The sequence below is a fragment of the Podarcis melisellensis genome, assembly GCF_964234715.1.
Source record: "Podarcis melisellensis genome assembly, chromosome: 5".
Lineage (NCBI taxonomy): Eukaryota > Metazoa > Chordata > Lepidosauria > Squamata > Lacertidae > Podarcis > Podarcis melisellensis.
In genome coordinates, this window is record NC_138537.1 from 64,816,397 (window position 1) to 64,832,547 (window position 16,151).

The 16,151-nt window shown below is 49.2% G+C and overlaps 1 protein-coding gene and 2 long non-coding RNA genes across 5 annotated transcripts in view; 1 reads left to right on the forward strand and 2 right to left on the reverse strand.

Moving 5' to 3' along the window:
- Positions 1-16,151, forward strand: part of LOC309370886 — a 138,099-nt gene that overhangs the window by 89,395 nt on the left and 32,553 nt on the right. The window lies entirely within an intron of this gene.
- Positions 1-16,151, reverse strand: part of LOC309370842 (lysosomal acid lipase/cholesteryl ester hydrolase-like) — a 51,180-nt gene that overhangs the window by 2,767 nt on the left and 32,262 nt on the right. The gene's annotated exons all lie outside the window — the stretch shown is intronic.
- Positions 59-7,060, reverse strand: LOC309370875. Its single transcript, XR_014168713.1, has 3 exons — positions 6,924-7,060; positions 4,978-5,087; positions 59-189 (listed from the first exon to the last, which is right to left on the reverse strand). It is a non-coding gene; the product is annotated as an uncharacterized lncRNA (long non-coding RNA).

A 16,151-nucleotide genomic window follows, 5' to 3' on the forward strand; every position in this document is an offset into this window, starting at 1 on the left:
ACACACAATTATAATGGGTCTGTACAATGGCAATCACTTGAGTAATACCTACTCTTACCAATTCTTTAGGAAGGTGTAGAATGATTGAAAAGAGTCCTTTGATGCCTTCCAATGTGTGGCCAGGAGCCAGGCCCATGAAGAGTTTAACCTTTTGAGCAAGCTGTGGCATAGTTGAAAAGGCAATTAAACCTGGGGGGGGGGGGAGAGAAAGAATTACACTTTGCAAACAAACAAACAAATAAGCGATAAGAAACTTGTGGCTCTCCAGTTGTTGCTGGACTACAACTTCCATCAGTCAGGCTTGCTGGGGCTGGTGGGATCTGCAGTCCAAAAGCACCTGGAGGGTCAAAGGTTTCTCATCTCTCTTCTTGAGATGAGAATGAAATGCCTGTCATTCAACAAATTCAGGGTGGTTTGCTTTTTGGATGTTGGGTGTCCACCTGTCTTAAATTAGGCGCTGGAGTTTCAATAAAATGCGTCACATGTAAATTTTGAGCAGGATCCACTTATTTCATGCCTGCTGGTCTTTGCTGCCTCACACCACAAATGGAGATTATTCATGACTGTGGAACTAATAATAATAATAATAATAATAATAATAATAATAATAATAATAATTTTTATTTATACCCCGCCCTCCCCAGCCAAGGCCGGGCTCAGAGCGGCTTTCAAGCAATAATAAAAACAAGTTGAATGATTACAACTTAAAGACAAAATTAAAATACAACATTAAAATATTGAAATATAAAAATATTAAAATGTAGCCTCATCGCAGGAGGAGAAGGAAAGGAAAAAAGAAAGAGAGGGAGGGAATCAAATTGGCTCCAAGCCAAAGGCCAGGCGGAACAACTCTGTCTTACAGGCCCTGCGGAAAGAAATCAGATCCTGCAAGGCCCTGGTCTCATGAGGGAGAGCGTTCCACCAGGCCGGAGCCAGAGTTGAAAAGGCCCTGGCTCTGGTTGAAGCCAATCTAACTTCCTTAGGGCCTGGGACCACTAGGGTGTTGCTATTTATGGACCTTGAGGCTCTCCGTGGGGCATACTGGGAGAGGCGGTCCCGTAGGTACGAGGGTCCTAGGACATGAAGGGCTTTAAAGGTCAAAAGCAGCACCTTAAATCTGACCCTGTACTCTACCGGGAGCCAGTGCAGTTTGAAAAGCACTGGGTGAATATGCTCCTATGGCAGAGACCTTGTGAGGAGCCTCGCTGCAGCATTCTGCACCCTCTGGAGTTTCTGGGTCAGCTTCAAGGGCAGCCCCGCGTAGAGCGAATTACAGTAGTCAAGCCTGGAGATGACCGTCGCATGGATCACTGTGGCCTGGTAGGGGCAGGAAAGGTAAGGGACCAACTGCTTGATGTGGCGAAGGTGGAAAAATGTCACCTTGGCTGTTGCTGTAACTTGAGCCTCCATGGAAAGGGAGGCATCAAGGATTACACCCAAACTCTTAACGGAAGGCAATGGCACTAATCCCCATGCCATCCTGACCCAGCCATAGGACCTCTGTCTTCGAAGGATTTAGTTTCAATCGGCTCCCACGAAACCATCCAGCCACAGCTTCCAAGCATCTGATCAGTGTGTTCGGGGCCGAGTCAGTGTGGCCATCCATCAGCAGATGGAGCTGAGTGTCATCAGCATATTGGTCATCAGCATATGCCCAGCCCAAAGCTCCGGATAATCTGGGCAAGGGGGCACATAAAGATGTTAAAAAGCATCAGGGAGAGAATTGCGCCCTGCGGCACTCCACACACCAAGGAATGGCGTGACAACATTTCCCTCCCTAGTGCCACCCTCTGTCCCCGACCAGAGATAAAAGAGCACAGACAGTTACGGGCTATGCCCTGTATCCCCACGTCTGCGAGGCGGTGGTCCAGAAGATCATGATCGACCATGTCAAAGGCTGCTGACAAATCTAAAAGGATCAGCAGTCCTGACCCACCTCGATCCTCTTGTCTACGGAGATCATCTGTTAGGGCAACCAGAGCCATCTTGGTCCCAAAACCAGGACGGAAACCGGACTTAAATGGATCTAAAGACGATGTTTCCTCCAGAAGCCTACCAAGCTGTTCAGCAACCGCTCTCTCAATTACCTTACCCAGATATGGAAGATTTGAAAGTGGGCGGTAATTGGATAGGTCTAAGGGATCTAATGAAGCTTTCTTTAAGAGTGGACACACTACTGCTTTCTTCAGTTCCCCTGGGAATGTCCCCGTGTCAAGGGACAAATTGATAATTTCAACCAGGGGGGTCCACGCAACATCTGGACACTCCCTAATTAGCCAAGATGGGCACGGATCAAGGAGGCAGGTGGTGGGCCTACCAACTTGGAGGAATCTATCCACATCAGCAGGGAGTATCCGATCGAAATGGTCCAACACTGGACCTGAAGTCAGTCGAGGGGCCTCCAGTTCAGTCGCTGTATCTAAATTGGCAGGGAGGTCACGGTGGAGCAACAGGACTTTCTCCGCAAAAAAGCTCACGAATGCCTCACAGCTGTGGGTCGAATTTGTGCTAAAATTTGGTTGTCCTCCTAAGGACGTTATTGACCTAATTATTCTAAAAAGTTGTGCCGGGCGAGAGCTAGTGGATGCAATGGAAGCTGCAAAGTAAGATTTCTTTCATAGCCATCTCATAGGCTTTCATAAGCATCCTATAAGATGTTCTTGAGGCTCCGTCACGAGTCCGTCGCCATATCGCTCTAGCCGTCTGAGATCCCGCTTCATTTTCCGGAGCTCCTAAGTAAACCAAGGGGCCCGGTTTCAACGGGGTCGCAGAGGGCGCTCTCATCAATGGCTGCCAAGAGCCGGTTATTCCAATCCTCAACAAGGTCATCTAATGAGTCACCAGGAGGAGCAGGGTTCCGCAAGGCTTGTCGGAATCTATCAGGATCCATCTGTTTTCCTGGACGAGCCCAAATAGGTTTGCCACCCGAGCAGGGGAGGAGCGGGCTTTCAGAGCGTAGTGATCAGACCATGGCATTTCCACAGGGGGGAGCATGATCACATCTATGCCAGCCCCAAAGATCAGATTCAGCGTGTGGCCTGCTTGATGAGTGGGGCCGAAACCAAACTGGGAGAGCCCTAGTGTTGCCATGGAAGTCACTAGGTCCAGAGCCTGTGAGGAGGGAGCGGCATCGGCATGGGAGGGTAAGGTTCCCCCAACGTTGTTACTCACTGTTTGTTCTATTTGCTCCGTTTTCTTGGCTTCCTCAACCCGCTCTGTTTCTGAGCCAGGGAAGATGGCATTGGCTCTCTGCCGATTCTTTGCCCTGTCCAGGGAAGTTTTTAACGTGTGATATTTTAGTGTATTTTTGGTTTCTATGGAAGCCGCCCAGAGTGGCTGGGGAGGCCCAGCCAGATGGGCGGGGTATAAATAATAAATTATTATTATTATTATTATTATTATTATTATTATTATTATTATTATTTGTTTTAGAGGAATTGTGAGTCCCAATAATGATCTTCTGGCTCTTTGCACCTCATTTTCTCCTTCCGGCAGGCATTCTCAATAAGGAAGTTACAGTTGGAGGAGTGTCACTCCAATGAGGAGTGATAGTTGGAGAACTAGGCCTCAAACCTTCAGGCCTAAAAGAGCAGGTTTTAGCAGGGAAAACCACCCCCCTCAACACACTCAGAGGTGGAGATTTAAAGCACAGACCTGGAAAGAACAGGGCAAAAATTTAAGTGCGGATAAGCCCTTGGATTTAAAAAGAAGATGTTCCTGCCTCTCTCATGGCGCTCAACCCTTCTGGGCTGCCCTCAGAATGTAGAATAAGAGCTGTATACTCTGCCTGATCCTGTATACTGAAGTCCTGATCCTGAAAAGACGTAGCGTGCCAAGGCCCCATGACCCACAGTTCATTAGTGGATAAATAAACACACAGACAAGTGGATTTTGGTTTATAAGTTCAAATAAGCCACAACTCTTATTCATGGCTGTGGAACTGATAAGAGCTGTATACTCTACCTGATCCTGTATACTGAAGTTCTGATCCTGAAAAGGCTTTCTCATGGAACCTTAAAAAAAACCCAAATAAAATATATGCTTTAATCTTTTGTTATTATCCATGGAGTTTTCTTGGCAGGGATACTGGAGTGGCTTGTCAGTTCCTTCTCCAGGTGGATCACATTTAGTCTAAACTCTTGGCTATGACCTGTTCATCTTGGGTGGCCCTGCACGGCATAGCTCATGGCTTCTCTGAGTTATTCAAGCCCCTTCGCCACGACAAGGCAGTGATCCATGAAGGCAGTAATCCACGATCACAGCTCCATGATCACTGCAGATGGTGACAGCAGTCACGAAATTAAAAGACGACTGTTTCTTGGGAGAAAAGCAATGACAAACCTAGACAGCATCTCAAAAAGCAGAGACATCACTTTGTCAACAAATATCTGTGTAGTTAAAGCTATGGTTTCCACAAAAGTGATATATGGAAGTGAGAGCTGGACCACAAATAAGGCTGATCGCCGGAGAATTGATGCTTTTGAATTGTGGTGCTGGAGGAGACTCTTGAGAGTCCCATGGATTGCATAAAGATCAAACCTATCCATTCTTCAGGAAATCAGCCCTGAGTGCTCACTGGAAGGACAGATCCTGAAGCTGAGGTTCAAATACTTTGGCCACCTCATGAGACGGGAAGACTCTCTAGAAAAAACTCTGATGTTGGGTAAGATTGAGGGCACAAGGAGAAGGGGACGACAGAGGGCAAGATGGTTGGACAGTGTTCTCGAAGCTACAAACATGAGTCTGAACAAACTGCGGAAGGCAGTGGAAGACGGAAGTGCCTGGCGTGCTTTGGTCCATGGGGTCACAAAGAGTCGGATACGACTAATCGACTAAACAACAACATGCTTTAATCTGTCTTTTTTCTTTTCTGAACTTCCCAATAGTCCTGAGACTGAACCATATCCTCAGTAAGTCCCTGATAATACAAGAAGGCGAGAAAATAAAATGCATTTCATTCTCTTCTTCTTAACTTACCCGTTCTATTTCCCTGGGAATGGCCAATATAATAAAAGCTTTTTTGCTTAGTTTTCTGCAGAATAAAGTTTATGGTTGCTGGAATATCATAAATTGCCATTTCATGAAAGCTGAAAGACAAACACAGAATTATAGCTGAAATTTTGCCTGTCTGCAATTGCATACAATTGTGGACATTAATGTATAAATACATACATCAGGTATGATAACCTGACATCTGGAGAATTATGTTGTACGTTTATTCTCCCATGGAAGGAGTAAGGAAAGAAAAAGTACATATATATTTATGATTTATTTAACTATTTCTATCTCCCTTAAACTAGCCCCAATCGGTTCTACAGGTCATTGTCTACAGGTCAAAGACTAATTTTAAAGAATTATATAAAATTATATGTAGAAGTTATTATATAAAAAATATTATCAAAATAATCAACTGTGTTAAATTTAAATGGTAATTCAGAAGTCCCTTTCCACAGTCTAAGAGTTGGAAAGCCTGGGCAAAAAGTTATTTACCTGAATGTAATGCACATTTGCTTCTGGCCAAATTAGGTCACGAAACTTGGGGTGAGCATTAGATTTGATGACACATTTACAATTGCTGGCAAATGCTTTTTTGGTTTCAAGGTTTTGAAATTGAGGCACACATTAGATTTGATGATGCGTTAGAGTTACGTAAATATGGTAAGGCTTCACAATATGTCTGGCGAAGCTAACAGGTCTGTACAAGAGCGGGTCATCAGTTAGGTAATCTAAATCCCAAATTTATATATTAGTAGTGTCTTGGCCAGCCTAAGATATTCTGGCACTGGAGGTGAACCACAAAATTGGGACTACCTCCTCCCAGGGAGGAAGCACTGAGTAAGATCTACGCCAGGAACAAGGTGGGGAGAGGTGGAGCAAGGTGGGCGTGGTGGGTGCAGGCCACCCCGGGTGCCATCCCTGAGGGGGATGTGACAAAATCCCAGTGGGCCCAATCGTGGCTGCACCAAAGCACACTCCCCAGCCAGGCCACTGCACCAGATCGCACCCCCCCCCCCGGCCTGGCTGCCGGGCCGTATTGCACCCCCTGGCCTGGCTGCCATGCTCCCCATCCCATCCCTCCCTATGGGAAGTTCACTACACCCATATGGGCGGTTCGTGCCACCCCAGGTGCTGGAGAGGCTTCCTCCGCCACTGAAGGTGGGAAGAAATATTGTCATTTGGAACAAGTGGGGATGGAAGATCTACACCAGGAACAATGTGGGGAATCAATTTGATTATCCTTTACATATGGCAGAGGGAAGGGCATTCCACAGAAAATGGATGTTTTGTTGCCACTACTCTCTAATATTCTGTACAGTGTGTTTGGAGGCTGAATCTGCTAACCCTGTGGGGCCTGTCACAGAAGGTGGTTGCCTCACCTTCCCTCAAAGATGGGACTGATCTTGACGTATTAGAGTAATGATGCATATGTTTGTCTCTGAAAAACATTCCAATATGTTTTCTCTTTTACTCAGCTTTCAGTGCATGCAATCTGCTCTTTAAACATGCCCTTTCCACTGCAGGTCAAGTCTACCTCTCTTCTAATTCTCTAGGAAAAGAAATATTTCCTTGAAGTATTTTGTGGTTCTTGTGATACTGTTCTCTTATTTAAGCTGGTTTAGGCTCTAACCGTTCTGCTTCAAGGGAGGAGGAAGTAAAATGATTAAGGACTCAAGGTAGATGCTCACAATATGGGGCTGGTTATAAACACATCTATGAAGCATTTCAGTGAAATGCACTGTGAACTCATACAGGGAAATCCAGATGGGAAAGAAAGGACTCCACAGTGCCATCTGGTGTCACAGTGTTATATCGCATATACAACACCTATAAAAGCTTTTTCGTTACCAATCTAGCTGAGTCCTGGGAAAGTTCTCAGGAAAAGCATCCCTTCCATCCAAGCAACAATAGCCCCATGTACTTACCTGAAATCCCAAAATTCTTCTTGGTCTACTGAGAAGTGCTGATGTCTTCTAGACCAGGTGGTCCCCCTGTTATTTAATATCCAGACATCATAATCAGCATCTGCTAGAACAAATCCCAGACTATTGCTGGGAAGATACTGGACCAGCTGGCTACGATGGAACGCCCCACCACGCTAGATACTCTCATTCAACGGAGTCTACAGATAGACGACCGGCTGGAGGATCGTCGCCAGGCCCGGGGCCGACGACACCTCCAGTTCTCGGCACCAGTTTCTTCCGGCAGCCCCACGGTCACAACTGAGTTATCGGAGGAGCCTATGCGGCTCGGGGCAGTGCGGCCACGCCTTTCCCCCGTAGAGAAGGTGCAGCGTCGGGAGGGGAATCTATGTCTTTACTGTGGTGGAAGTGGACATTATAAGTTAAGAGCATTTGCAGATGACCTAGTTTTGACATTGCAACAGCCAGAAGCCAGTACAAAAAGAGTTCTAGAACTAATTGAAATATTTGGTCAAGTAGCAGGTTTTAAACTAAATAAACAGAAGACAAAGGTGCTGGAAAAAAATCTAACGATAGGGGGAAAAGATAGTTTTCAAAGAGAAACTGGTTTGGAAATAGCGAAAAAAGTAAAATACCTAGGGGTGAATTTAACATCTAAGAATGTGAATCTATTTAAAGATAATTACGAGAAATGTTGGTTGGAAGTGAAGAAAGATCTGGATATATGGTCTAGGTTGAGACTTTCCTTGTTAGGCCGTATTGCTGTTATTAAGATGAATGTATTGCCGAGATTGTTGTTTCTGTTTCAGACACTGCAAATTCTGGACAAGATGGACTGTTTTAAGAAGTGGCAAAAAGACATATCTAAATTTGTCTGGCAGGGCAAAAAGCCCAGAATAAAATTTAAGATTTTGACTGATGCAAAGGATAGAGGGGGCTTTGCCCTGCCGGACTTAAGGCTCTATTATGAAGCAGCAGCTTTTTGCTGGTTGAAACAATGGCTACTTCTTGAGAATACAGACATCTTGGACTTGGAAGGGTATGATAACAATTTTGGCTGGCACGCATATTTATGGTATGACAAGGTGAAGGTCCATAGAGGCTTTAAAAACCATATTGTTAGGAAAGCATTGTATAACGTATGGAATCAGTACAAAGATTTGCTGGAAAGTAAAAGCCCTAGGTGGTTGTCACCAATGGAAGCCAGGGCGGTAAAAAAACTCAATATGGACTCAGATTGGCCGAAATATTGTGAAATTATAGAATATGACGGTGAAAAGCTTAAATTACAGAGTTTTGAGAAACTAAAATCTAAAGTTCGAGACTGGTTACATTATCATCAGATTAATGAGACTTTTAAGCAGGACAGGAAATTAGGATTTCAGAAGGAGAGGTCAAAGTTAGAAACAGAATTGTTAGAGCCCAATACTAAGAACTTGTCTAGAATGTACAACCTGCTGCTGAAATGGAACACACAGGATGAAACGGTGAAATCAGCTATGATTAAGTGGGCACAAGACATCGGTCATGATATTATGTTTGCAGACTGGGAACAGTTATGGACCACTGGTGTTAAATTTACGGCATGCAGTGCCTTAAAAGAGAACATAATGAAAATGATCTATAGGTGGTACATGACCCCAGTCAAGCTTGCAAAGATATATCATTTGCCCAATAATAATTGTTGGAAATGTAATGAATGTGAAGGAACCTTTTATCATCTTTGGTGGACCTGCCCAAGGATCAAGGCCTACTGGGAAATGATCTATAATGAAATTAAGAAAATCCTTAAGTGGACATTCGCAAAGAAACCGGAGGCCTTTCTCCTGGGCATGGTCGGCCAAACGATTCCAAAGAAAGATAGAACATTCTTTATGTACGCAACCTCAGCAGCAAGAATTCTTCTGGCAAAGTATTGGAAGACTCAAGAACTACCTACTCTGGAAGAATGGCAGACCAAGGTGATTGAATTTATGGGACTGGCAGAGATGACCGGCAGAATCCGTGACCAGAGGAGAGAGACAGTGGAAGAGGATTGGAAAAAATTTAAAGTTTATCTTAAGAACTGTTGTAAAATTTTGGAATGCTAAAAGATGTCAAGGGGTATGAAATAGAGAATTACAGCTGTTAAAGTTTAAGCTTAAAAATTTTTAAAGAAAGTTAAATATAAAAATGGATGAAGGATTGCTAAAAAGAAAAATTTTAAAACAAGGATGCAGGGAAGGGGAGGCTTGGGGAAGTCGTTTTGTGTTTGTTTGTATATTGTTGTTTTTGTTCTTTATGTTGTAAAAACCAATAAAAATTATTTTTTTTAAAAAAAGGAAGTGGGCACTACGCTCGGTCCTGCCCTGAGAAACGCCAGCCGCAGGGAAACCGCCAACCCCCAGTAGCTGATGGCCCTAGCTACCGGGGGTCCCAAACAGCGCAGAATGGGCCCGCACCAATAGACTTGCAACATCTTATGGTTCCGGTACGTTTATACCCTCCAGGTGGGCCCTGGATTCTTACCCATGCTTTGGTGGATTCAGGAGCAACCCGTTCTTATATGGACGCTGCTTTTGCTGCCCATCATCAGGTGCCACTTCGGAACAAGCCAGAACCGGTCCAGGTGGAAGCAATTGACGGGCGGCTTCTACGTTCGGGAGCCGTTACTCAGGAGACTCAGCCCCTAGTCCTGTGTCTCCAGCAGCACCGGGAGTTGCGAACTTTGGACATTGCCTCTATGCCCCGGTTCCCCCTCGTGCTCGGGATGGACTGGTTGGAAACTCACAACGTTCAGATTGACTGGGTCAAACGGACTGTGCACTTCCCAGACCCATGTTCCCAAGCTCAATCCGAGACGCTGGTGGCCGCGCCCACGGAGCAGGCAGCACCCACGCTCCCAGCCATGTACCAGGACTACCAGGACGTGTTCGAGGAACAGGGGGCAGACCAGCTGCCGCCGCATCGGCCTTTTGACTGCGGCATAGACCTCCAGCCCGGAGCGCCCTTACCAGTGAGTCGCTTATATTCTCTAACAGAGCCAGAGCACGAGGCTTTGCAAGACTTCTTGCGCAAGAACCTGGAGCGTGGGTTCATTAGGCCTTCCACCTCGCCTACCGCGGCACCAGTGCTCTTTGTTAAGAAGAAATGTGGGGAACTCCGCCCTTGCCATGATTACCGAGCCCTGAACAAAATTACCATCCCAGACCGGTACCCCTTGCCCCTTATCTCGGAGTTGCTGGAGCAGGTGCAAGGGGCACAGGTGTTCACCAAGCTGGACCTCCGGGGGGCCTACAACTTGATTCGGATCCGAGCCGGGGATGAGTGGAAGACAGCGTTTGGGACCCGGTATGGGCAGTTCGAATACTTGGTTATGCCTTTCGGTTTGAGCAACGCGCCTGCTGTGTTTCAACGCTACATCAACCACGTGTTCCAGGACTTGTTAGATAAGTACGTGGTGGTGTACTTGGATGACATACTGGTTTACTCCCTTGACCCGGCTCGCCATGAGGGACATGTCCGGACCGTGCTGCAGCGCTTGCGTGAGACCGTTTGTACGCAAAGCTCAGTAAGTGTGAATTCCATCAGCGGACTGTGGACTTCCTGGGTCACCAGCTCTCTCCAGATGGGGTGCAGATGGACCCTGGGAAGGTGGCAGCGGTTCGAGAATGGGCGGCACCCCGGAACCGCAAGGACCTACAGCGTTTCCTGGGGTTCGCCAACTACTACCGGACCTTCATTGCAGATTATGCTCATCGCACCACCCCGTTGACCCGGCTACTGCGCCCAAAGACGCCGTTAGCCTGGGACAAGGAGGCAGAGGAGGCATTTCAGGGGTTGAAGGCCTGTTTCCAGAGGGCGCCAATCTTACAACATCCTGACCCCTCTCGACCCTTTGTGGTGGAGACCGACGCCTCCAGTACGGCTCTCGGTGCCGTCTTGTCTCAACAGAATGGACCTGAAGCGCCACTCTTACCCTGTGCCTTCTATTCCCGCCAGCTCCTACCAGCGGAGCATAACTATACTGTGTGGGAGCGGGAACTACTGGCCATCAAGGTGGCCTTCGAGGTCTGGCGCCACCATCTTGAGGGGGCACGACATCCGGTGGAGGTGAGAACCGACCACCGGAACCTGGAGTACCTCCAGACCACCCGCAAGCTGAACCAAAGACAGATCCGGTGGGCGTTGTTCTTTTCCCGGTTCCAGTTCCGGATCCGCTACATCCCTAGCTCTCAGAACCAGAAGGCGGATGCCCTGTCCCGGAAACCTGAAGACAACGCAGACACAGTACAGCAAGCAGAACCCACCACGATCCTACCTCCAGCTGCATTCCTGGCCACCCAGGAGGTGGAGCCGCTGCAGGCTCGGGTGCGGGAACAGCAGCGGGTCGACGCTTGGGCCCAGGAACGACTCTGGGAGCTGGCTGAAGGGTCCAGCCCACAGTATCCGGGGCTGGTCCTGCATCAGGGCCTTCTGCTGCACCACGGTCGTCTGTACATCCCGCCAGGGCCACTACGGCTGGAAGTTCTCCGGATGGCCCATGATGCCCCAGCAGCGGGGCACTTTGGACGGTATCGGACCACCCATCTGGTCAGTCGTGAGTTTTGGTGGCCCCGCCTGAAAGCTGACGTGGCTCGCTACGTTGCTGGTTGTGATGTCTGCCGGCGCGCCAAGGGCCCTACCGGGCGACCCCCTGGCCTACTTCAGCCATTGCCAGTTCCACCGTGCCCTTGGCACACGGTTTCGTTGGACTTTGTAGTGGACTTACCCCCGTCTCGTGGCTGTACCTACCTTCTGGTTTTCTCCGACCATTTCACCAAGATGGTGCACTGCGCTCCCTGTCCATCTGTACCCACAGCCAAGGAAACCGCTCAGCTGTACCTTCAGCATGTCTTCCGCCTGCATGGCCTACCAGAGCGCGTGGTGTCCGACCGGGGCGTTCAGTTCACATCCCGGTTCTGGCGAGCATTACACCAGACCCTCGGGACAGAGGTCTGCCTCTTGTCAGCCTACCACCCACAGACCGATGGCCAGACGGAACGGGCGAACGCGGTGCTGGAGCAGTACCTCCGGTGTTACTGCAGCTACCAGCAGGATGACTGGGTCGACCACCTGGCATTGGCGGAGTTCGCCTACAACAATGCGGTGAATGCGTCCACCCAGCAGACCCCGTTCCAGGCCAGTTACGGTTATCATCCACGGCTGTTTCCAGATGTGCTGCCGGCATCCGCGGTCCCGGCGGTGACGGAGTGGCTTCAAGAGCTCCAGTCCCAGCAACAGCTTTTGGTGGAGCAACTGCACCAGGCCAAGGAAGCGTACAAAGCCCAGGCCGACCGCCACCGTCAGGTGGGGCCGGAACTTCACGTTGGTGACCTGGTTTGGCTCTCCACTCACCACCTCCACCCCTCTCGACCTTCACGGAAGTTGGACGCCCGCTTCACCGGCCCGTTCCCTATCGTGGACCAAGTCTCTCCTGTGGCATTCTGTCTCCGGTTACCCGCAACCCTGAAGGTTCACCCGGTCTTCCACAGGTCCCTTTTGAGTTCGGTGGCCCTACCCGACGAGTTCCACCCGAACCGTCCCCGACCGCAGCCAGTGTTGGTTCAGGGAGAGCCTGAGTACGAGGTGGAACGCATCCTGGACTTCCGATACCGCAGGGGAAAGCTGCAGTATCTCATTGACTGGAAGGGGTACGGACTGGAGGACCGTTCCTGGGAACCAGCGGCCAACGTCCACGCACCTGCCTGCCTCCGAGAGTTCCATGCGACGTACCCCAGCAAGCCGGGTCCGGACCCTCGGTTGAGGGGGGGCCTGGGAGGGGGGATGGTGTGATGGCCTGGGATTCCGATTCAGAGGATGAACCAGAGGAATCCCAGCCTGCACAGGAGTCCCCGCCTCCAGGGCCGGCTGAACTGGGGCAAGGCCTAGATGCTGAAGAGCCTGCACCTGTGACAGAGCATCAGGAGCTGGCCCCAGGTGAAGCCCTTCTGGCCCCAGAGGGGCTTGACGACTCAGTGGCCACAGGTGAGCCTCCTCCAGGGCCCAGTAACCCTTCGGCCTCTCCTGATCTGCAGAGGCTTAGGGCAGAGAGGCGAAGGGAACTGGTTGCCCCCAAGAGGAGTGCTCGCCTTAAGGCCAGAGGAGGCGGGGCTCCTGGGGGCCGGGACCGCCCCCGGCCTTAGAAGAGGATAAAAGCCCAGTCAGCCCGGCCCCAGGTTGCGGGAGCAACGTCATTGTTGGCTTCGGACCTTCCTGTGTTCCTGATCCCTGCTCTGCCTCCTGTTCCTGACCATCCGGTGCTCCAGTTCCCTGCTCGGCCTCCTGTTCCTGTTCATCCGATGTTCCTGTTCCCTGCTCCGCCTCCTGTTCCAGCGTTCCTGTTCCCCGCCCGGAACAGGGTTCAGAATTCCAGTCGCCTTCACCCCCAATTCCAGTAGCCCCCCCCAATCAAAAGTCAGTTTTGGAGAGACCAGACATTGCCATGAGAAAGATTCAGAAGGAAATTTTGGCCGGTAGGGTAGCGGGTCCATTTGCGGAACCTCCCATTGATCAGCTGCATATTTCACCGCTCGACATTGTTCCCAAGAAGGCCCCGGGAGAATTCCAGATGATTCATAACTTTTCTTACCCCAAGGGTGCTTCAGTTAATGATGCTATCCCCCAGGAGCTGTGCACGGTGAAGTTTGCATCTTTGGATCAAGCAGTGAAGTTGTTCCGGGGTTTCGGTAGGGACGCTTTCCTGGCCAAATGCGACATTGAATCCGCATTTCAGCTTCTCCCAGTCCACCCTGAGGACTATCGTTGGTTAGGTTTTAAATTCCAGGATGCTTATTTCATCGATAAAGCGATGCCCATGGGGTGTTCAATTGCCTGTGCTGCTTTTGAGACTTTCAGCACCTTCTTGGACTGGGTGCTGAAGTTCAAAACTGGTTCTGAAGGGGTGGGGCATTACTTGGATGACTTTATTCTGGTCACAAATAATGCAAATGACTGTTTGGCCTTGCTGCAGGCCTTCAAATCTATGGCTGAGGAGCTGGGCATCCCTTTAGAAAACAAAAAGACCGAGGTCCTATCACTACGATGACTTACCTGGGCATTGAGCTTGACACAATTGCCCAAACATCTCGCCTACCTACTGAGAAATTGGTTGTCCTAAAGGAGTTTATTTCACAGCTATTGCCCTTAAGGAAGGTTACCCTCAAGCAAATTCAATCACTCTTGAGTCACCTTAACTTCGCGTGCCGAGTGGTTTCCCCCAGTCGTCCCTTTTGTGGACGACTGGCCAAATTGTCAGCAGGCTTACGGTCGCCACATCATAGGGTGTGTCTTTCGAAGGCAGTAAAATCGGATCTCGGGGTGTGGCTGGAATTCTTAGATGACTATAATGGTATATCACTTTGGCAAGATAGCATGGCCCTGCAATCTGATTTCCAGGTGCATTCAGACGCAGCAGGTTCTCTGGGTTTTGGCGTCTACTTTAGAGGTCAGTTAAATACTATGCGATTTAACATTCTTAGAATTCTTCCCTATAGTAGTCCCAATTCATCTATGGGCTGAGCAATTTAAAGACCACAGGGTCTGCTTTTGGACAGACAACCAGGCAGTGGTGTCTGTTTTAAATAAGCAATCTTCTCGTTCGCCTAGGGTAGCGTTGCTTTTACGGTATTTTGTCCTTTCCTGCCTTCAGCTAAACTTATATGCCTCAGCCAAATTCGTACCGGGTATTGATAACAACATCGCAGATGCTCTGTCTCGTTTCCAGATGGATCACTTTTGCTCATTGGTGCCGGATGCACAGCAGCTGCCTCGGCCGTTTCCAGAGCATCTCTGGAGTATTGGCAACGAGAAGTGATAAAGGGAGTATTGTCAGCAGTTGCTCCCTCAACCCTAAGATCTTATAATAAGGCGTGGTCAGATTTCACATCATTTCGCCATTTAAGCCCGGCAGGCCCCCGGCTAAGTCGGAGGCTTTAGAATATCTAGTGCACCTCCGCGACTTAGGGCGGGCTCCCAAAACCCTCAATATTCATTCCGCAGCGATATCGTTCTTCTCTAAATCTCAGTTCTCAGTTGACCCCTACGCACACTTTGTGGTGCGGAAGCTTTTGGAGGGCTGGCGTAGGTCACAACCTCCTAGCTCCGATAGCAGAAGACCCATAACTTATGACATACTCATACAAATACTTAAGAAGCTCAGGGTCATCTGCTGGTCTAGGTATGAGGCCAAGTTATTTTCCACAGCCTTTTCATTTGCCTTCTTTGGCGCCTTGCGTATAGGCGAGGTGGTCTGTGAGGACCAACCATATAAAAATAATAGGGGGCTCCTCTTGGAGGACGTGACCTTGTCTAGTGCAGAGGTAATCCTGAAAATTCGCAGCTCTAAGACTGATCAACTCAGTAGAGGGGCCCTTATCCGCCTGCAGGCTACTCAGAAGGCCGGCCCTTGCCCAGTAAAGGATGCAAGAAAGTTCCTGTGTTTAAGACCTAAAGCCAGTCTTCATACACACAGATGGCTCTCGCCTGTCAAAGCACCAGTTCACGAGGGTTATGCGTAAGGCAATCGCTGCCATTGGGCTCCCATCTGAGGAGTACGCTGCACATTCTTTCCGCATCGGGGCTGCAACCACCACCGTGCAAATGGGTTTACCGGCGGAGAGGATAATGGACATGGGACGGTGGAAGTCAAACGCTTACAAGGGGTACATCCGGAAGACATGCTAACGCTCCTTCCCCCATCGGCCCCCCTGACCCGGTTCTCTTGCTCTTTTATTTTCAGGTGTCAGGATGGTGTGTCTGTGGATCATTGGCCACCGCATTGTTCACTGGGCAAGAGTGCGCACGGTTACCAGGGGCTGGTGCGATCTGCAGCTTCCAAACAATGTTGAAGTTTCCTGGATCACGCGTCGTGGAATGTGTTGGGAGGAATTATTCCCAGCACTTACAAAAAGAATAGCTTTGAAGGCCCACTGGAGGCGGTGGTCATCCAACTGGGAGAGAACGACCTAGCTTACAGAAAGGGGGTGGACTTAATGTGGCATATTTTCAATGACTTGGGGGAGTTGCGGGCCTCCTATCTGAATCTAACAATTATCTGGTCATCTTTGCTTGAGAGGCGCATGTGGAGGGATTCCAAAAACCCTGTGGCTGTGAATAGAGCCAGGAGGATCCTTGAGCGCTCGGTGGCACGTAGAGTGGCTGTGATGGGTGGGTGGGTCATTGAGCACCCTGGCATCCATTTTAGCGAGGAGG